The sequence below is a fragment of the Meriones unguiculatus genome, chromosome 3, assembly GCF_030254825.1.
Source record: "Meriones unguiculatus strain TT.TT164.6M chromosome 3, Bangor_MerUng_6.1, whole genome shotgun sequence".
Classification (NCBI taxonomy): Eukaryota; Metazoa; Chordata; class Mammalia; order Rodentia; family Muridae; genus Meriones; species Meriones unguiculatus.
Genome location: NC_083351.1, coordinates 48,712,587 through 48,735,071, shown reverse-complemented (window position 1 = coordinate 48,735,071; position 22,485 = coordinate 48,712,587). Strand labels below are relative to the sequence as shown.

Sequence of the window (22,485 nt, the reverse complement as noted above, 5' to 3'; positions counted from 1 at the left end):
CAGCAGTGTATCAAAGCAGATACTGAGACTCATAAACAAACTATGGGCAGAGTCCAGGGAAACTTAGGAAAGAAGCCAGAGATAGTAAGAACCAAAGAGGACAGGAGTTCCAAAGGAGAGCAAAAGAACAAAAATATCTGGGCACAGGGGTCTTTTCTGAGACTGATATTCTAACCAAGGACCATGCATGGAGATAACCTAGAACCCCTGCTCAGATGTAACCCATGGCAACTCAGTATCCAAGTAAGTTCCCAAGTAGGAACTGGGACTATTTCTGATATGAACTCAGTGGCTTGCTCTTGCTGCATCCTCTTCATGGGGTGGGGGCAACCTTGCCAGGCCACAGAGGAAGAAAATGCAGCCAGTTCTGATGAGACCTAATAGGCTAGAGTCAGATGGAAGGGTAGGAGAACCACCGCTATCCGTGGACTTGGAGAGGGGCATAGGAGGATATGAAGGAGGGAGGATGGGATTGGGAGGGGATGAAGCAGGGGCTTCAAAATGAATAATCTATAATTAATATAAAAATAAATATAAAAAAATGGGGTACAGAGCTAAATTGATAATTCACAATAGAGGAATCTCAAATGGCTGAGAAACACTAAAAAATGCTCAGTGTGGTTAGTCATCAGGGAGATGCAAATCAAAATGACTCAAAGATTCCATTTTACACCAGGCAGAATGTTTAAGTTCAAAAACTCAAGTGACAACAAATGCTGGTGGGGATGTAAAGAAAGGGAACACTCCTCCATTGCTGGTGGGGATGTAAACTTTACAAATACTTTGGAAATCAATCTGGCACTTTCTCAGACAATTAGGAGCAGTTCTTCCTCAAGATTCAGCTATACTACTCCTGGGCATATAGCCAAAAGATGCTCCACCATACAAAAAGACATGTGCTCAACTATGTTCATAATGTCATTATTTATAATAGCCAGAAAATGGGAACAACTGAGATGTTTCTCAACCAAACAATGGATATAAAAATTGTCATACATTTACACAACAGAATACTACTCAACTATTAAAAACAGAGAAATCATGAAACTTGCAGGCAAATGGAAACAACTAGAAAAGATCATCGTAAGGATATCTCAACTATAATCCACAGACCCAAAGAAGCTAAGAAACAAAGAGGGTCTAAAGGAGGCTGCAAGAATGTCACTCAGAAGGAGAAATAGAATAGACAACAATAGTTATGAAGAAAATCGAACTGGGAAGGAGATAGAATTTGTAGGGAAACAAGGGTTGGGATCAAATGTGGGGAGAACAGGGCAGGAAGTTAAGAGTGCTGGGAACAAAAAGGAAAACCGAGGAAGCACATTGCTTTTGCAAGCTGGAGGCCTATGACAGGATGGGCTCCTGGAATGCAGATAGGTTTTGTTGTTGTTGTTGTGGGACTTTGGAATTTGGGGAACTGTTCAGAGTATATAAAATTGCTAGAGCATCACTAGGGGTGTATTGGGATAGTTTTAAAAACTATTTAATTTACGTTTCTTATGCTTCTTCCTTCCTTCTCCACCACAAACACCCCAACACCAGGTAGAAGAGAAAGGTTAGAGGAAAGAAGGGTTTAGTTTTCCTTAGCTATTTCCAGGCTGGTCAGGGTAGTCAGGTGCCTTGGGGCAAGTCCAATCCTCATTTCAGAATATTTCCAACTTCTTGTCACACTGCATCAACACCAACTAGGAGCAGCAGGTGGAAAGCACCACCAGCATCTTCTTTCTCAGAGCCCCCTCAACACTCTTTGGGTTCTGACATATATTCTCTGTCAGTGTCCTCAGAATTAAACTATTTGTAGCTGGCAAAGAATCACTCTCAGAGCCCGCATGAAGCAAATAGTTTGCTGCTGTTAATAATCTGAATCAGCCCCATATCACACAGTTGCAATTAAAACAAAAATATGTTTGCTTATCATAAACTCAAACTTTCACAGCAGGGTGGTTGTTTGGCCTGTTGGTGAATATATGCTGTTGCTTGCTGTAGATTTTTGTTTGTGAAGTAGTTTTGTGCAGCGATATGAGAAGACGAATTTATATGTTCTGACCATGAACATCAAACTTGCCCAAAGGAACTTGGTGCCCCTAACTTCTTATTTGCTAAATTAGACCCTGAACCCACTTTGGAGGCCATCCCAAATATTCTGGAGTTAGGAAAGATACCTTAGGGAATCCAAAATGTTTTTTTAATATTTCCACATTCTCATCATCATGTGTGGTCACTTGAGTTTTTGATCTTAGCCATTCTGACAGGTGTAAGATGGAATATCAGAGTCATTATGATTTGCATTTTCCTAATGAGTGAGACCACTGAGCATTTCTTTAAGTGCTTCTCCACCATTTGAGATTCCTTTGTTGAGAAATCTTTGTTTGGCTCTATATCCCATTTTCAATTGGATTATTTAGTTTGTTGGTATTTAATTTCTTGAGTTCTTTGTATATTCTGGATATTAGCCCTTTGTCTGATGCAGGATTGGTGAAGATCCTTTCCCAATTCATAGACTGCTCTTTGTTCTTTTGATAGTATCCTTTGCTTTATAGAAGCTGGCCCAAACCTAAACATAATAAAGCCTACATACAGCAAACGGATAATCAACATTAATGCAAAAAACTCAAAGCAATCCCACTAAAATCAGGGATAAAACAACCTTGCCCATTCCGTACATGTCTCTTCAATATAGTTCTAGAAGTTCTACCTAGAGAATGAAGACAACTAAAGGAGATCAAAGTGATACCAATTGCAAAGGAGAAGGTACAGTATTGCTATTCACACATGATATGAAATTATTCATAAGCAATCCCAAAAATTCCACCAGAGAATGCCTACAGCTAATAAACTCTTGCAGCAAAGTGGCTGGACACAAGAATAATTTAAAAAGTTGGTAGCCCTCAAGTATACAAATGACAAAAAGTCTGAGAAAGACATTAGTGATACCACACCCTTGGAAATACCCACAAATAATATAAAGGATCTAGGGATAACTCTAACCAAGGAAGTCAAAGACTTGCATGACAAGGGCTTTCAGTCTCTGAGGAAATTGAAGAAGATAGCAGAAGATGGAAAGATCTCCCATGCTCATGGATCTGTAGAAGTAACATAGTAAAATGGCTATCTTACCAAAGGCAATCTACAGACTCAATGCAGTCCTCATAAAAATAGCAACACAATTTTCCGCAGGACTTGATAGAACAATTCTAAACTTCATATGGAGAAACAAAAACCCAGAATAGTGAAAACAATCCTATACAATAGTAGAACTTCTGGAGGCATGCTTGACCTCAAGCTGTATTACAGAGTGATAGTAACAAAAAGTTCAGGTTACTGGCATGCAAATAGAGTGGTTGATCAATGGAACTGAATCAAAGACGTAGAAGTATACCCACACACCCACGCACACCTCATTTTTGACAAAGGAGCAAAAACCATGCAATGGAAAAACAACACCATCTTCAACAAATGGTGCTGGTCTAACTGGATGTTTACATGTAGAAAATGCAAATAGATCCATTTTTGTCATCCTGCACAAAACTCAAGTCCAAGTGTATCAAAGACCTCAGCATAAAACTAGATACACAAAATATGCAGGAGGATAAAATGGGGAAGAGCCTGGAAATCACTGGCACAGGAGGCAACTTCCTGAACAGAAGACCAACAGATCAGGTTCTAAGATCAACAATTAATAAATGGAACCTCTTGAAATGATCATTTCTATGATGCTATTGTGAATGGGATTGTGTCTATATATTTTAATTTTGCTTTTCAGAAAAAAATCATTGATTTGTGCCAGTTGATTCTGCTGCCATACTGCTGCATTTGCTTTTTGTTTCTAGAAATGTTCTGAGAATTCTGGGATCTTTAATGTGATCTACAGAATGGATATTTCGACTTCTCTCCCTATGTGGATCCAGGCAATTTCCTTCTCTTCTGTTGTTCCAGCGAATCCTTTGGATACCATGTTGCAAAGGAGTGTGGATAGTGGGCATCTTTGTCTCATTCTAAGCTTCAGGAGAACTTCATTTAGGATATTGTTTGCTGTGAGTTTCTAACATGTATTATGTTGGGAATGCTCACTCTAGTCCTATGTTTTCCTGTTATCATAAATGCATTTCATTTTTTCAGATTCTTTTTTTCTGCATTTATTGAGATGAGTGTGTGGGTTTTGTCATTTATGTGGTTTCTTATATTTGTTGACTTGTGTTTGCTGAACCATCCCGACTTTTCAGAGATAAAGCCAAGTTGTTTGGGGTTGACTTTTTTTCTTGATGTATGCCTGTATTCTGTTTGCAAATATTTTATCATTTTTGAGTCTATTCTCATCAGGAATATTGGCCTGTAGTGTTTCTTTCTTTTTTTTTTTTTCTTCGTTTGTCTTGTCTTTTCTTATTTCAGTTTTTGTTGAGTCAACACTTGTTTTGGAAAAACAATCACACTTGCTTTGTAGAATCTTTTTTTTTTTTTCTTTTGAAACATTGTTGGAAAGACTGGCTCTAGATCTTCTTTGGATGTCTGGTAAAAGTCTGTGAATCCATCAAGTCATAGACATTTCTTGGCTGAAAGGCTTTTTAGTATTATTTAAGTGTCTTCATTTGTTATTGGTCTATTTACTTTGTTGACTTCTTGGTTTAATTTTGTAATTTGGTATAATCTAGAAAATCATACAGGTCTTTTCGATTTTCCTACTTAATGGAGTACACATTTTAAAAATAGCCTTTTACAATACTCTGAATTCACTTGGTACCTCTTATAATGTTTCCCTGTTCATTTCTGATTTTTGTTAATTTGGATCCTCCCTTTGTTTCTGTTGGTTTGTTGGGCCAAGTGCTTGCCAATTACATTCATTGTTTCTTTTTATTGTTTTCTTTGTTTCTGTATTGTTCATTTCTGCTTTTAATATTATTTATTTCTTCCTATCAACTGTGTTGTATTTTACTTTTTTCAACTTTTTGTGATGTATAATTATGACATTTATTTCTGCTGTTTGTTTCTGATTTTTTTAATGTAGGCACTTAGAGCTATAAATTTTCCTCATATGATTACTATAGATGTATCCCAGAAGATTTTTTATTGTTTTCATCGTCAAATAATTTCAGGAAGTTTTTATTTCTCCATTGATATATTCTTTGACCCCTTCATCATTCTGTAATGAACTCTTTAATCTCCATGAAGTTTTGTATTTACTAGACATTTGTTTCTCATCAATTTAGTTTTTATTGCAGTGTGGTCAAATTGCATACAGGGAGTAATTTCAAAGGTTTTTTTTTAAATTTCTAATGATTTATGTTTCATTTCAGGATCCAAAGTAATACGTGTCTTCTTTGTTGCTTGGTTAGAATATTCTCTAGGTATCTGTTAAGTCCAGTTGATGTAATATCATATATTTATCTGAGGTTTTTCTTTATTTTGTTCTGGAAGACCTGTTTTTTGGAGAATGTTTGGTATTGAAATCACTTAGTAATTATGGATTGGTGTTAATCTGTGAATTTTAGTCCAGGAGTAGATCTTTTTAATGTAATTGGGTGTCCCAGAAATTGATGAATATATATTTAGGGTAGTAATGTTTTCTGTTAACTGTTTCCTCTTTTAGAATGAAGTGTCCTTTTATTTCACCTAATCAGTTTCGGTTCAAAGTCTATTGTATCAGATGTTTGGATAGTGACTCCTGCTTTCTTCCTGGTTCCATTTGATGGGGTTACTTTTGTCCATCCTTTTACTCTAAGGTGGTACCAGTCTTTAAAACTAAGATGTTTCTTGTTAGCAACAGACAGATGAGTTTTGTTTCTTGATCCATTCATTAACTCTATGTTGAGTGCAGAATTGAGGACATTCATGTGTAAATTAATGTGTTAATGTGTTAGTTCTGCCCATCAAATTGTTAATTTTGGAGTTGTTCTCATTGGCACTCTCTGTTTTGATAATTGTGGCTTTACATTTTTTTCCACAGTATCTCTGATATGCTCATTCCTCTCTTCAGCCTAATGAAATGCTTCCTGTGCTGTCTTAGGTTTATTGTTTTTAAATATAAATGCTTTTTTGGCTGTATACTTTTTGGAAAATTGTTCCTCTTTTTTCAGTCATAGCAGTATATCTCTGTATATATTATTTTAGTTTGGATATCATTTAGGACCTGGGCTGTCTTATTGCAGGCTCTTCTGGCTATGAAAGTTTTCCTTGAGGAATCAACTATTCCTGTCCACTCTTTTCCTGGAATTAGGGAAGTTCACATTTCCATTGGATAGGTTTTATTTATTTGTGACTTGTACTTTTTCCCGTAATGCTTTCAGTCCACTTTGTATTTATTCTTCTGTATACTTAGTTTTTAACTACATAATGATGGGAATTTTTGTTTTTGCCATGTATCCTTTGTGCATTTGTATTTCTATGTGTGTGTATTTATGTCCTTTTTTCCTTGTGTTTGCCATTAATTTAGGATTATTTTTCCCCATCTGTGCCTGTAATTTCAAGGTTTGATTTTTTTCATGTGTTCCACATCAACAATACTTTCCAGGCATGTTCTTTCTGAACTGAGCTAATACCCAGGCATAAGCCCAATTTCTACTGATAATACAGTTACGTTACCTCACTCTGTGCGCTCTGTAAGAGAGGTTAATTTCCCCTAGTGTGTTTGGAGGAAGTGAATTTTTATTAATTTTATAAAAAGAGCTGTTAATACCCAGGTAAGACCCTGAAGCCACTGTCAAGTAAGCAGGGAGGCCACAACAGATGTTTTGGAAACAGGAAGGATACCTCGGTGAATGTTTTACTATTTGTTTTAAATAGAATATTTTTATTGTTACTTTTGTTTTGTTCACAAGGATGGGATCAGTTAATCCACACAGACAGGCATGGTCTGGGGAGAAGAGCTCATACACAGGAAACTCAGAGCTCAGCTGTTCCTACTCTGCTGTTCAGCTGGAGTTAGGAAAGTTCACTTTTCCATTTGATAGTATCACTTTCTAACAACCTCAAGGACAAAATTGCCTTCTTCAGATGACAAGATAATTATGGGTCTAGAGGGAGATGAGCTGATGACATATCTTTCTTACAACTATTTCTTAGGGCCTCGTTCTACATGGATGTTTGTCAAAGGCCCAGACCGGTGAGTGTTTATTTCTCTTCATTAACAGGGAGAGCTGTATGTAGGTGGTAGAACTAAGCAGGATTATTTGTAAGAAATGACTAGAGAATTCTCCGTTTAGAGTATTACTTTTAAGCCTTATTGTATAATAAGCATAAAATGTATTTTGGTAGACATAAAAATATCACTGTAATGATGACTAAAAGAACATAGATTTCACTTACTGTGGTCTCTGATGATAACATATGTGACAGTAGAAGGGCACTATTGAAAATCAGACAGGGCCTAGCAGAAGGGTGAATAGAGAGACAGGAAAGGCTAATAGGATGGATGTCATCAATGGCTATCATATATGGAATGAACATATTATAAAACCCATCATTTTTACAATAAATGTACATTTATATATATATATATATATATATATATATATATATATGAAAATAGCTCTAGATGCATACTTTAAAGAACATACCTGACATAGGATTCTCCTGGGTGTGTACTCTAATAATTCTAAGAATATGATTCCATGTAGGTATTGTCAACTGTCTTAGTTTTCCATCCTTAACAAAACACTGAAATAACTTAGAGGAGGGAGTGAAAACAAAGAACAGACATTTATTGGTTTGCAGGAGTACATTTGTTATATTAAGGTACATTAAATTATATTTTTTTATTTTTCCTTATTTTCTCAAGTATGACTGTATGTGTTTAATTACATGAAACATAAGCTAAAAATATTCAACTAATATCATTAATTCAATGTTTCTCAGCAATGACCTAGTCTCTAAGTTTGCATATACTTGGGGAATCTTAGGAAAGTTTCAGCTCAGGTCCTAGGAAAACACAGATATTGCTGATACTATAGAAGTTTTTTAAAAAATTAGATTTGTTTATTCTATTACAATGTTTTCTAATAAAGTTTATCTTTTTGGAGTCATTCAGTAATTTATTAACCAAATGTAGAATTTTTTTTTTTTTTTTACTTATTTTTTTTTTTTCAATGCAGTTTATTCAGGAACATTGAACAATCCTCGGACCCCGGGGAAAGCCAGCCCACAGCTTAAATAGCCTCTGGGTAGCCAACCCAGGCGTGCCACGGGGGCAATGCAGATAGGTCCACCTACATGGAAGCAAGCCAGATCCTCGGCCTTAGCCAAATGTGGAGTTGTTCGTGACAGAGAGCACTCACCATCGGGAAGGTGGAAGGCGGAAACAAATATAAACAGGATAATTTTCAGAAGGTTTTTAAGAGTTTTGATTAAAATGCAATCAATTTTAATGTTTCCATCTCTATAAACTGAAATCTATAATATTGCTACTGATAAAATATGAGCAGGCTTTCCATTACCAGTGAGAAAAATGTTCTTAAATCTTCAATAGTATAAAATTATTTAAAGTCAAAATCCCTAAGATTTTCTCCATTACTTACAAAATAAAATTTTTCATGAAAACATATATTCACAAAAAATACCAAGTAAATTTATGCACAAGTAATGAATATCACAGGTCCATTTTTATTTTGCTTGAACATCATTTGCTAATGTAGATAAGAGAACCAAATGGACAATGAAGGCAGCTGTGGTGGCACATGCCTATAATCTCAGCACTTAATGCTTACGCAGGAGCACCATGTGTTTGGTTGAAGTCAGTCTGAACTACAGGTTGAGACCTTATTTCTTTATGTCTTAATCCCCTCTCTTTCTGTCTCTAACATGCACATGTAACAAAATTAAACTGAAAAACAGATAATGTAAAATTATGAAATAGTTTTTTTAAAGGGAATAAATAATGTCAGTTAATGTCATTGAGTTAGTGTCACTGGCCACAGAATATAAATACCATAAAAAACAAATTGTAGTATGAATTTGTGCTTTCAAACATTACAGAATTTTCAGTTGGTTTTGTGTGACTTACACTAACTATCAGCGCTGGTCCAACATGAAAGACCAGGAACTTGATGAAGTCAAATCAAGTCGTCCAGAAAAGAGAAGACACATTCTCCATTTTCCTTAAAGTTCATTTTATTTCACTAACATATTTTATCTAATTCTCAGTTTTCACTCAAGTGATGCACAGGTATTCATGTTAGTAGCGCCCACACACCATATGCTATAGCTCTATTCTTAGACTCAGAATTCCATCAATCTCTCTCTCTCTCTCTCTCTCTCTCTCTCTCTCTCTCTCTCACACACACACACACACACACACACACACACACACTTTTCCAGGGAACATTTTTATATCATTATCTAACTTACAACTTGTGATGAATATACAACTTGTGATGAATCTCTGAGCTTGATGGCTTCCCCACAGTCTCTGCAGTGACCCTCCTGTTGCTGCTGCTTCATCTCAGGGGAGCTGGATCATAAGTGTGAGGCTGTAATATCCTAGTCAGCATCTGTGTGCTTCCAGTCACATCTGCACTAAACTCAATTTCCAAAGAACAATTCGTGCATTTAAATTATTTAAGAGTATCATGTAATAGATATGAATTAATACCTTATTGGTAAGTGATCAGCATTTATTTTTGCTGTCCTTAACTATTTTATAAAGGTTTCATGGAAGTAGCCTGGGTGGCTATGGTCTTCTTCTCCTGAGATTACTGAAGATCTATTCTTGTTGCTGACAGTGGACAGTTCATCAGGTAACACCATGCACCTAGTTACCTGAAAGTCACACACTTACTTTATGCTCTGTGAGTAGTCATACTGCTTTTAGGTCATTACCCACTAAATATGGTACATCTTAAAATGAAAATGACACTTTACTTCTGGCATACTTGTATGCTTTCTGGATTACTAAATTTCTACTAAGCAGACGGCAAATGTCAGCATAGTTTATGAGACAAGTCTGTTCTAAAATCAAATACTGTAATAATGAAGTGGTAAAGTGTTTTTTTTTCTTGGAAAAGTTTAGAGCTATGCACAAGCAGTTCTTCGTCTTTTGTTGAAGGTGTCTTCAGAGAGCTGCCTGCACACTCTTTAGGTCTGGGTCAATCTAACAGTGACTGCCTCTCCACTATGATGAATGTGTATGAATACACTTTGAGCTTTATTATTTACAACTGAAATTACATTTTAAATTAGTATGAAAGCCCCCAAGCACTGCAATTTGTTGTTGTTGTTGTTGTTGTTTTTCAAATAAACAATGGTTTTGCTCAGTGCATGCAATGTTGACAACTCTGTAGCCATGGCAGCTATGGTCTTTTTTTTTTTTTTTTTTTTTTCTCATCCAGTCTTAGCTTCAGTGAACCTCAGAGAAAGGTGTCACTTGATCATTTAGAAGGTATGTCACTACTGGATGAGACAAACATTTAGGAAGCAATAGATATGAAATAGAAAGATTGAATAATATACCTTTGGAAAAAGAAAAAAAAACATTTTTTTAGAATACTATTTTTTTACCTTATGATCTTTTTATGACATATTACATGTGCTATATTAATAAAGTGTAGATATATAGTTCATGAAAATTATTATATATATATATATATGATTTGTGCATTTGTGATTTTAAAATTGGAATAAGGTTGTTGCTCTTTTAATTTGGAGACCAACACTTGAATAAGGTTTTATCAGGGAACTTTTATTTATTTATTAAATATTTTTCATATATGAATATTTTGCTTGCATGTATGTCTGTGTACCACTAGTGTGCCATGACAGAGAGGGCAATGGATCCCCCGGAACTAGAGTTACAGATTGTTATGAGGCACCATATCAGTGTTGGGAATCTAATCCAGGACCTCGGCAAGAGTTAAAACTGCACTGAAACACTGATCCATCTCTCCAGCCCATCTCCTGGATTTTTAAAGAACAGACAATCGCTGTGTGGCTATCTATGTGCATGTTGGTGAGAGAAACAGATGTTTGGCTCTAGCGATTGGAATGAATCCTTTCTTCTACTAGACTGAACTCTTTGGGCACACAAAAAAATTGTGAATATAAAATGTGTGATCTATGGTGTTGTATTCAGGAAAATGTTATACTATGTTCTCATCCACTAACTTCTACATTAGTTCTATACATGCATGCATGCATACATCTATACATGGGAATTATAAAAGTGAATTTGAAAATATAATTGCTCACAAGAATCTGAGTCAGTATAACCATTTTCTATATCTCTATCGCAAAGCTGATTTTAAAGTCCTGAATTAAGTTAATTCAATAATAATCTTATATAGGTAACCAGGCCAAATAACTTACATAAGCATCAAAGGTAAGACTGTGAATGAAACTGTAAAAATGTCTGGGAGCTAGTGATGTATAACACTTGGACCTTGTGTTCCACTATATGAGGAGGAATCTCTTAAAAACAAATTCCCAAAGAGCATCAATATATGTTAATCTTCAGCAAGTTCATGTTTGCATAATGTGTGGAAAATAGTACTTGTCTTAATGTAACACGTGCTTCCTAGTTGGTGGATCCTAGTTCCATATCTTCAGATGTGATTATGTAGCCTGTGGTAACTACAGAAACTAAGAAAGCAAAATTAGACCATTACCAGAATAGGGGTTGTTGTGGGAGAAATAGAGAGCAGAAATGCAGGGTACAAGTATGTATTCAGGGAAATCAAGTAACAAGGCTCCTTATGCAGGAAGCAGTGAGGTAAGCACAGAAGGTCTGAGGAAGATAATGGTGAGTAGAAGTACACAATTGATCAGATAGGAAACAGGAAATTGGATGGGCTCTTAGGTAAGGGTGAGGAAGATATATACAAAAAGAGGTAGTTAGGTAAAATAACAACATGGGTTGCTGAAAAAGACATAAGGAATCATACTGTTACCTTAAGACTCAGCTATACCTCTCCTGGGAACATACCCAAAAGATGTTCAAACATACAACAAGGACATATGCTCAACTATGTTCCTAGCAGATTTATTCAGAATAGCCAGAATCTGGTAGCAACCTAGATGTCTCTCAACTGAAGAATGGATAAAGAAACCATGGCATATTTAAACAATGGAATACTATTCAGCTCATTAAAACAAAGAAATCATGAAATTTACAGGTAAATGGATGGAACTAGGAAAGATCATCCCCAGTGAAGTAACCAAGATCCAAAAAGACACACATGGTATGTAGCCCCTTGTAAGTGGATTTTAGCCATATATTACAGAAGTTAAAAAGCAATCAATCAAGCAATCCCATTACTAAATGGGGTATGGAGCTAAACAGAGAATTCTCTGTTGAGGAATATCAAAGGGCAGAGAAACATTTAAAGATATGTTCAATGTCCTTAGCCATCAGAGAGATGCAAATCAAAATAACCCTGAGATTTCACATTACACCCATCAGAATTGCTAAGATCAAAACTTCAAGTGACAACACATGCTGGAGAGTTTGTGGAGAAAGTGGAACATTCCTCCATTGCTGGTGGGAATGTAAACTTGTACAACCACTATGGAAATCAATCTGGTGCTTTCTCAGACAATTAGGAATAGTGCTTCCCAAAGATCCAGCTATACCACTCTTAGGCATATATCCAAAAGATGCTCAAGTATACAAAAGAAAATTTGCTCAACCATTTTTGTAGCACCTTTATTTGTAATATTCAGAACCTGGAAACAACCCAGATGTCCCTCAATGGAAGAATGGATACAGAAATTGTGGTACATTTACACAATGGAATAGAACTCAGCAGTTAAAGCAAGGAAAGTATGAAATTTGCAGTCAAACAGATTGAACTAGAAAATATCATCCAGAATGAAGTATCCCAAGCACATAAAGACACACATGGTATATACTCACCTGTAAGTGTTTTTAGCCATATAATATAGGACAAATATACTAAAATCTGTACATATAAGAAGGACAACCCTGCATAAGATGATCAATCCTCATTCAGAAAGGCAAAAGGCATAGACATTGGAAGAGGGAGAAAACAGGGAACAGGACAGGAACCTACCACAGAGAACCTCTGAAAGACTCTACCCAGCAGGGTATTGAGGCAGAGGCTGGGACTCATAGCCAAACATTGGGCAAAGAATCTTATGAAAGAATGGGGAGCTAGAAAGACCTGGAGGGGACAGGTGTTCTACAAGGAGACCAACAGAACCAAAAAATCTGGCCCAAGGATCTTTTCTGAGACTGATACTTCAACCAAGGACTATGCAAGGAGATAACCTAGAACCACTGCATAGATATAGCCCATGGCAGCTCAGTCTCTAAGTTGGTTCCTAGAAGGGAAACAGAGTCTGTCTCTGACATGAACTCAACAGCTGGCTCTTTGATCACCTCAAACTGGGTGTGGGGTGGAACAGCCTTATAAGGTCACAGAGGAAGACAATGCAGCCAGTCCTGATGACACCTGATAGGCTAGGGTCAGAGGGAAATGGAGGAAGACCTCCCTTATTAGTGGACTTGGGGAGGGGCATGGGATTAGAAGAGGGAGGGAGGAGACAAGGGAGGGGGCAACAGCTAGGATAAAAAAAATGACTAAATTGTAATACATAAAAATAAATAAATAGATTTAAAAAAAGAAAGGAGCCTGAGGTGACAAGAGCTCCACAAGAAGACCAACAGAGCCAAGTAAGCAGGTCAACCAAGAACCATGCAGGAACTGGACCTAGGTGCCCTACAAAGGTTAAGCTGATAGGCATCTTAGACCTCATGGGGGTCCTCTAGTAAGGGAAGTGGGGACTCCATCAGACAAAGCCACACTGGCCAGATTTTTGATCACTTTCCTCTTGTAGGACTGCCTTGCCAGGCCACAGGAGAAGAGAACATGCTTAGTCCGGGTGCAACTTGATGATGGATGGAAAGGAAGCTCCACTTTTCTGAGAAAAAGGGGAAAATAGAGAGGAAGGTAGAGAGTTTCGGAAAGGGAGGATGGATGGAATATAACAGGATGTAGAGTGAATAAAAATAAAATTAAAAAAAGAAAAAAATTATTTACTTCAGGCCTTTATCCCAAAAAAGAAAAGAATAATATCATTTGTCTAGATAGCTCGAAGTTAATTCTTTAATCCTGAATTGGAGTTAGCAAAAGGTTTAAATGGGATAAGAACTGCACTGGAAGTCATCCTAGTCCACTTACAACCATAATGGTTCTACAATTAATAGTGTGTGGAAAGTACAGAAAATGTCTCCAAAGGCATCTATTTCTTCAGTTCTAGATTCTGAGGATGTAAGATTTTGTGGAAGAGTAAGCAAACAAACAAAAAGAGAATTGAAATAGAACTTTTGCTGATTCAAAGTGAGATTATCATGAAATATCACTGTGATTCAATTAGAAATCTGAGTGAAAACATTGTTACAAAATACAGAATAGTAAAATTATAGACTAAGAGACTGACTCACCTGATTGTTTGGATTCTTTTAATAATTTTTTTCTTCAGACTGACACAGTTTTTTCAGTTGTACAAATGTGATTAATATTTTGTGCTGCTCACTACTATTTTAGGTGGTAACAATAAAATGAGGCAATTTAAATCAATAGGATTAGTTTTCTAAAATTGATATGCAGGTGTAATGCAGGCACACAAAGTATGTGTTCTGTATAGATATGGATGTAGATGCATTTGCTAATCTATATGTGCTATATATACAAGCGACACATGGAGGCTATATCCAAATGTAGGCTATGATGGACAGTCTGGAACTTCAAAAGTTAAAAATAAGGATTAATAAAAAAGTAGTTTGGAAAATTGAATTATGATACAGACATACTGTCCAATGAATTACAAGTTTGATGAGTAATCTTTTTTTTTTTTTTTTTTTCAGATATAAGAACTATGCCTCCACTATGGTCTTAAGATGAATACACTTCTCACCTATGTCCTCATTAAAGGATGTCCTTTATATTCAAGCTGGGCTTGGAGTCCTGGCCAATTTGTTTCTCCTTTTTTTCTATTCTTTCACAATCCTAGGTCACAGACCTAAGCCCATGGACCTGATGTCTTGTCAACTAACCTTCGTTCATATAATGATGCTCCTCACAGGAGGAGACATTTGGCTTACAGACATATTTGTGTCACTGAACATTGAGAATTACATCAAATGTAAGGCAACTTTCTACATACACAGGGTAATGAGAGGCCTCTCTATCTGCATCACCTGCCTCTTGAGTGTGTTCCAGGCTGTCACTATCAGTCCCAGTAGCTCTCTGTTGGCAAATTTTAAACCTAAGCTTAAGAAAAATATGATCTATGCTTTCTTATGTATTTTGTCTTTCAATTTGACCTTCAGTAGTAACCTGATCTTCTATGTTGGTGGATTTACCCATGTGAATGAGACAAATCAGATGAAGGTCACTGAATCCTGCGTAGTCTTCCCAATGAACTACATCTTCAGGGGATTTATTCTCACAGTGATAACCTCCAGAGATGCATTTCTTGTAGGAGTCATGCTGACCACAAGTGCCTACATGGTGATTATCCTGTTCAGACATCAGAAGCAATGCAAGTATCTTCATAGCATCAGCCACCTGAGAGTGTCCCCTGAGAAAAGGGCCACCCAGACCATCTTGCTGCTGGTGGTTTTTTTTGTGGTCATATACTGGGTGGACTTTATCCTCTCTTCTACTTCAGTCCTTGTGTGGATGTATGACCCAGTCATCCTGACTATTCAGAAATTTGTGATGAATGCCTATCCCACTATTACTCCTTTGGTACACATCAGTTCTGATAAGAGAATCATCAATGTGCTGAAATTCTTGCAGTTAAAACACCACTAGATTTTTTAACGATTTTTTCTTCTTTTAAAAATGATGAATTCATTTTTATTGATATATTGTGCCAGCATGTATGCATGTGTGCATTCCAGGTGACCTTGGAGTTCTGAAGAGTATAAAGCAAGCCTCAGTAGATACAAGAAAATTGAAATAGCCACTTGTATTTTATCATATCACCTGGGATTAACACTGGAACTCAGCAACAACAGGAAGAACAGAAAGCCTTTTAACACATGGAAACTGAAAAACCTTTCTACTCAAAGACCACTGGGTCAGGGAAGAAACAAAGAAAGAAACTAAAAACTTTCTAGAATTCAATGAAAAAGAAGACATAACATAGCCAAACTTATAAGACACAATGAAAGTGATGCTAAGGGGGAATTCATAGCACTAAGACCCTTCTTTCAGAAACTGTAGAGTTCTTATGCTATCATATTAAAAGCACACCTTAAAGCTCTAGAACAAAAAGAAGCAAACACACCCAAAAGAAATAGATGGCAGGAAATAATCAAACTCAGGACTGAAATCAATAATTTAGAAACAAGTAGAATGACAGAATTAATGAAGCCAAGAGCTGGTTCATTGAGAAAATAAACAAGATAGGAAAACCCCTAGCCAAACTAACTAAAAGACAGTGCGAGACTATCCAAATTAACAAAATTAGAAGTGAAAAAAAGTCCATGTTCCACAAAACTGAAAAATGGTTTTTTGGTTGTTTTTGTTTGTTTTGTTTTTTGTTTGCTGCTGAGAGACTTTTGATAACTGGCACTATTTCTTAGGGGTTACAGGACTGTTTAAATTGTTTGCCTGGCTTAATTTAACTTTGGTAAGTCTATTTATCAACAAAATTATCCTCTTTGTTTAGATTTTCCAATTTCATAGAATATAGGCTCACAGCCAAACATTGGGTGATGTGTAGGGGACCTTGTGAAAAAATGGGAGAAAGAGAAAAGGACCTGGAGGTGACAGGAGCTTCACAAAAAGACTAACATAGCCAACTAACCAGGGCCCAGAGAGGCTTGCTGGTACTGAAGCAACAACCATGCAGGAACTGGACCTAGGCCCCTTACAAAGATTTAACGTATGGTAGGCTTAGGCCTCATGTGGGTCCTCTAGTAAGGGAAGTAGAGACTGCATTGGACACAGACTCACTTGCCAACTTTTTGATCACTTCCCCCCTGGCAAGACTGCTTTTCAAGGCCACAAGGGAAGAGGACATGCTCAGTCTTGATGCAACTTGATGAGATGACCTGGATGGGAAAGGGAGCTCCCATTTTCTGAAGAAAAGTTGAATGCAGAGGGGAGAGGGAGGAGGGAGGAAGGGTACGACTGGGAGGGGAAGAGGGATGGGGCTATAACAACCATGTAAAGTGAATAAAAAGTAAAAATATAATTAATAAATAAAATTAGATATCATCATCATTGTTTTCTTGTTATTATTTCTATTATTATTATTATTACTTTTGTTTTGTTCACATGGACTGGGATGAAGTAATCCACACAGAGAGATATGACTGTGCAAGAATATCTCACACATGGGAAATTCAAAACTCAGCTTTGCCTACTTTACTGTTCTGGAATTAGAAAAGTCCACTTTTCCATTTAATGGTACCAGTTTCTAACAACTTCAAAGTCACAACTCCATTCTCCAGGTGACACGGTAATTGTAAGTCTAGAGGGAAATGAGATGATGACATTTCTTCCTTATAACTACTTCTTAGGGCCTCATTCTACATGGATGTTTGTCAAAGGGAAGCAAGGTAAGTGTTTCTTTTTGTCTTCATTCTGATGTGTGTAAGGTGAAATCTCAGGGTTGTTTTGATTTGCATTTCCCTGATGACTAAGAATGTTGAGCATTTCTGTGTTTCTCTGCCATTCTATATTCCTCTACAGAAAATTCTCTATTTAGCTCTGTACACCATTTTTTAATTGGATTACTTGATTTGTTGCTTTTTAACTTCTTGAGTTCTTATATATTCTGGATATTAGCCCTCTGTCAGATATAGGGTTGGTGAAGATCCTTTCCCAGTCTATAGGCTGTCATTTTGTTCTGATGACAGTGTCCTTGCTTTACAGAAGATTTTCAGTTTCATGAGGTCCCATTTGTTGACTGTTGATCTTAGAACCTGAGCTGTTGGTGTTCTGTTCAGGAAGTTGTCTCCTGTGTCAATGAGGTCAAGGCTTTCCCCACTTTTCCTTCTAACAGATTTAGTGTGTCTGGTTTTATGTTGAGTTTTTTGATCCACTTGGACTTTAGTTTTGTGCAGAGTGATAACTATGGAACTATTTGCATTTTTCTACACATAGACATTCAGTTATACCAGCACCATTTGTTGAAGATGCTGCCTTTTTTCCATTGTATGGTTTTGGCTTCTTTGTCAAAACTCAAGTATCCATAGGTACATGGGTTTATTTCTGGGTCTTCTATTCGATTCTATTGATCCACTATCCTGTTCCCAATTCATTTTCTTTATCTCCTTTCCCCTTTCCTCCTTTCATATTCCTGTTTTATCTCCCTCATGCATTCATAACTATCTTTTTTATTTACCCTTTCTAGAGAGATTCATCCTTCTCCTTCCTGTCCTCTATACCTATCCTTGGTGGTTATATCACTTATGAATTGTATATCAATTACTTAATAACTAAAATCCATATATAAGCAATTACGTACCATTGGCTTTACATTACCATGGCTTTCTGGTAATATGTTTCCTGACTCTGAATGACTTTTTCTAGTTTTGACCTTTTAGCTGCAAATTGTATCACTTTTAATGGCTCAGTAATGTTCTATTATATAAATGTACCACATATTCTTTTTTAATTTTATTTTTATTTTTATAATTACAGTTTATTCACTTTGCATTCCAGCTATAGCCCCTCCCCCATCCCCTCCCAATCTCACCCTCCCTCCCTCTTCTTCTCCTATGCCCCTCCCCCAGTCCAATGATAAGGGAGGTCCTTCTACCCTCCCATCTGACCCTAGCCTATCAGGTCTCATCTGGACTGTCTTCATTGTCTTCTTCTGTGGCCCGGTAAGGCTGCTCCCCCCTCAGGTGGAGCTGATCAAAAAACCAGTCCTTGATTTCATGTCATAGATAGTCCCTGTTCCTATTACTGGGGAACTCTCTTGGACACTGAGCTGCAATGCCCTACATCTATGCAGGAGTTCTAGGTTATCTCCATGCATGGTACTTATTTGGAATATCAGTCTCACAAAAGACCCCTGTATCCAGAATTTTTGGTTCTGTTGCTCTCCTTATGGAGCTCCTGTCCCCTCCAGGTCTTTCTAGCTCCCCCTTCTTTCCTAACATTCCCTCCAGTCTGCCCAAAGTTTGGCTATGAGTCTCAGCATATGTTTTGATACCCTGCTTGGTAGAATCTTTCAGAGGCCCTCTGTGGTAGGCTCCTGTTCTGTTTTCTGTTTTCTCCTTCTTCTGATGTTCATCCCATTTACCTTTCTGAATGAAGGAAGATTGAGCATCTTATCCAGGGTCCTCCTTGTTGACCAGCTTCCTTACATGTACAGATTTTTGTATGCTTATCCTATATTATGTCTAATATCCACTTATAAGTGAGTATATACCTTATGTGTCTTTCTGCTTCTTGGATTAGAAGAAGGATTACCCACTCAGGATAATCTTTTCTAGATACCACCATTTGCTTGCAAATTTCATGACTTCCTTGTTTTTAATTGCTGAATAGTTTCCATTCTGTAAATGTACAATTTCTGTAACCATTCCTTAACTGAGGGACATCTGGGTTGTTTCCAGGTTCTGACTATTACAAATAAAGCTGCTACAAACATGGTTGAAAAAATGATCTTGTTGTATACTTGAGCATATTCTGGATACATGCCTAGGAGGGGTATAACTGGATACTGAAGTAACACTATTTCTAAATGTCTGAGAAAGCACCAGATTGATTTCCAAAGTGCTTGTACAAATTTACATTCAGAACTGCAGTGGAAGAGAGGCCCTTTTTCTCCACATCCTCTCCAGCGTGTGTTGTCACTTCAGTTTTTGATCTTAGCAATTCTGATGGGTGTAAGGTGAAATCTCAGGGTGATTTTGATTTAAATTTTGCTGATGACTAAGGATGTTGAGCTTTTCTTTAAGTGTTTCTCTGCCATTCAATGTTCTTCTATTGAGAATTTTCTGTTTAGCTCTGTTTCCCATTTTTTAATTGGATTACTTGATTTGTTGCTTTTTTAACTTCTTAAGTTCTTTATATCTTCTGGATATTAGCCCTCTGTCAGGTATAGGGTTGGTGAAAATCCTTTCCAAATCTGTAAGCAGTCATTTTGTTCTGACAGCAGTGTCCTTTGCTTTACAGAAGCTTTTCAGTTTCATGAGGTCCCATTTATTTATTGTTGCTCTTAGAGCCTGTGCTGTTGGTGTTCTGTTCAGGAAGTTGTCTCCTGTGTCAATGAGGTCAAGGCTTTCCCCACTTTTCCTTCTAACAGATTTAGTGTATCTGGTTTTATGTTGAGTTTTTTGATCCTCTTGGACTTTAGTTTTGTGCAGGGTGATAGGTATGAATCTATTTGCATTTTTCTATATGTAGATAGACCAGCACCATTTGCTGAAGATGCTATCTTTTTTCCATTGTATGGTTTTGGCATCTTTGTCAAAAATCAGGTGTCCATAAGTGTTTGCCTTTATTCCTGGGGCTTTGATTCAATTCTTTTGATCTCACAGCATGTTTCTATGCCATTACCATGCAGTTTTTATTACTTTTGCTCTGTAGCACAGCTTGAGATCAGGGGTGGAGATACCTCCAGAAGATCTTTTATTATAGAGGATTGTTTTAGTGATTCTGGGTTTCTTGTTATTCCATATGAAGTTGAGAATTTTTCTTTCAAGGTTTGTAAAGAACTGTGTTGGTAATTTGATGGGAATTGCATTGAATCTGTAGATTTCTTTTGGTAAGATAGCCATTTTTCTTATGTTAATCCTGCCAAGCCATGAGTATGGGAAATGATCTTTCCATCTTCTGATATCTTCTTCTATTTCTTTCTTCAGAGACTGAAAGTTTTTTTTCATACAAGTTTTTTACTTGCTTGGTTACAGTTACATCAAGGTACTTTATGTTATTTGTGGCTATTGTGAAGGGTATTGTTTCCCTAATTTCCTTCTCAGCCCATTTGTCTTTTATATACAGGAGGGCTACTGATTTTTTGAGTTGATTTTGTATCCAGCCACTTGGTTGAAGGTGTTTATCAGTTGTAGGAGTTCCCTGGTAGAATTTTTGGGGTAACTCATGTATACTATCATATCATCTGCAAATACTGATACTTTGACTTCTTCCTTTCCGAACTGCATCCCCTTGATCTCCTTTATTGCTCTAGCAAAGACTTTAAGTACTGTGTTGATAGAGGTATGGAGAGAGTGGGCAGCCTTGCCTTGTTCCTGATTTCAATGGGATTGACTTAAGTTTCTCTCCATTTAGTTTGATGTTGGCTATAGGCTTGCTGTATATTGTCTTTACTATGTTTAGGTAAGTGCCTTGTATCCTTGATCTCTCCAGAACTTTAAACATAATTGAATGTTGGATTTTTATAAAATGCTTTTTCAGCATCTAAGAAGATTATCATGCAGGTCTTTTTCCTTCAGTTTGTTTATATGGTGGATTACATTGATGGATTTCCATATATTGAACCACCCCTGCATACCTGGGATGAAGCATACTTGGCCATGGTGGATTATATCTTTTTTTTTCTTATCAGTTACATTTTATTAACTCTGTATCCCAGCTGTGTCCCGATCCCTCATTCCCTCCCAGTCCCTCCCTCCCTCCCTCATCTCCACCGTGCCCCTTTCCAAGTCTGCTGATGGGGGGGGGGCTCCTCCCCATTCATCTGATCCTGTTTTATCAGGTATCTTCAGGACTGGCTGCAAAGCCCTCCTCTGTGGCCTAACAGGACTGCTCCTCCCTTGGGGGGTAGGGAGACCAAAGAGCCAGTCATTGAGTTCCTGTTAGAAATAGTCCTTGTTCCCCTCACTTTGGGAAACCAATTGGTTACTGAGCTACCACAGGCTACATCTGAGAGGAGGTTCTAGGTTATATCCATACATGGTCCTTGGTTGAATGTCAGTCTCAGAAAAGACCCTGTGCCCAGATATATTTGGTCCTTGTGGAGCTCCTATACTTTCCCCATCAGACTAACTCCCCTTCTTTCTTATGATTCCCTGTACTCTGCCAAAGGTTTGGTCATGAGTCTTTGCTTTGAAAACACTGCTAGTTAGAGTCTTTCAGATGCGCTCAGTAGACTCCTGTCATACATTCAATGCACATCCCATCTGTCTTTCTAAATGAGGATTGATCATCTTACCCAATGTCCGCTCTCTTGATTATCTTTTTTAGGTGTATAGATTTCATTATGTTTATCATATCTTATAGGTCTATATAAGTGAGTATATCCCATGTTTGTCTTTCTCCTTCTGGGATATTTCACTCAGAATCTTTTCTAGATCCTACCATTTGCCTGCAAATTTCATGATTTCCTCCTTTTTGATTGCTGAGTAGTATTCCATTGTGTAAAAATACCACAATTTTTGTACCCATTCCTCCGTTGATGGATATCTGGGTTGTTTCCAGGTTCTGGCTATTACAAATAAAGCTGCTATAAACATGGTTGAGCAAGTATCCCTTTTGTGTACTTGAGCAAACTTTGGGTATATACCTAGCAGTGGTATAGCTGGGTCTTGAGGAAGCACTATTCCTAATT

General features: G+C 37.1%; 1 pseudogene; it reads left to right on the top strand.

Annotated features, from left to right (window-relative positions):
- Positions 1–14,831: 14,831 nt before the first annotated feature.
- On the top strand, positions 14,832–15,761 carry LOC110554212 (vomeronasal type-1 receptor 48-like; annotated as a pseudogene).
- Positions 15,762–22,485: the final 6,724 nt, after the last annotated feature.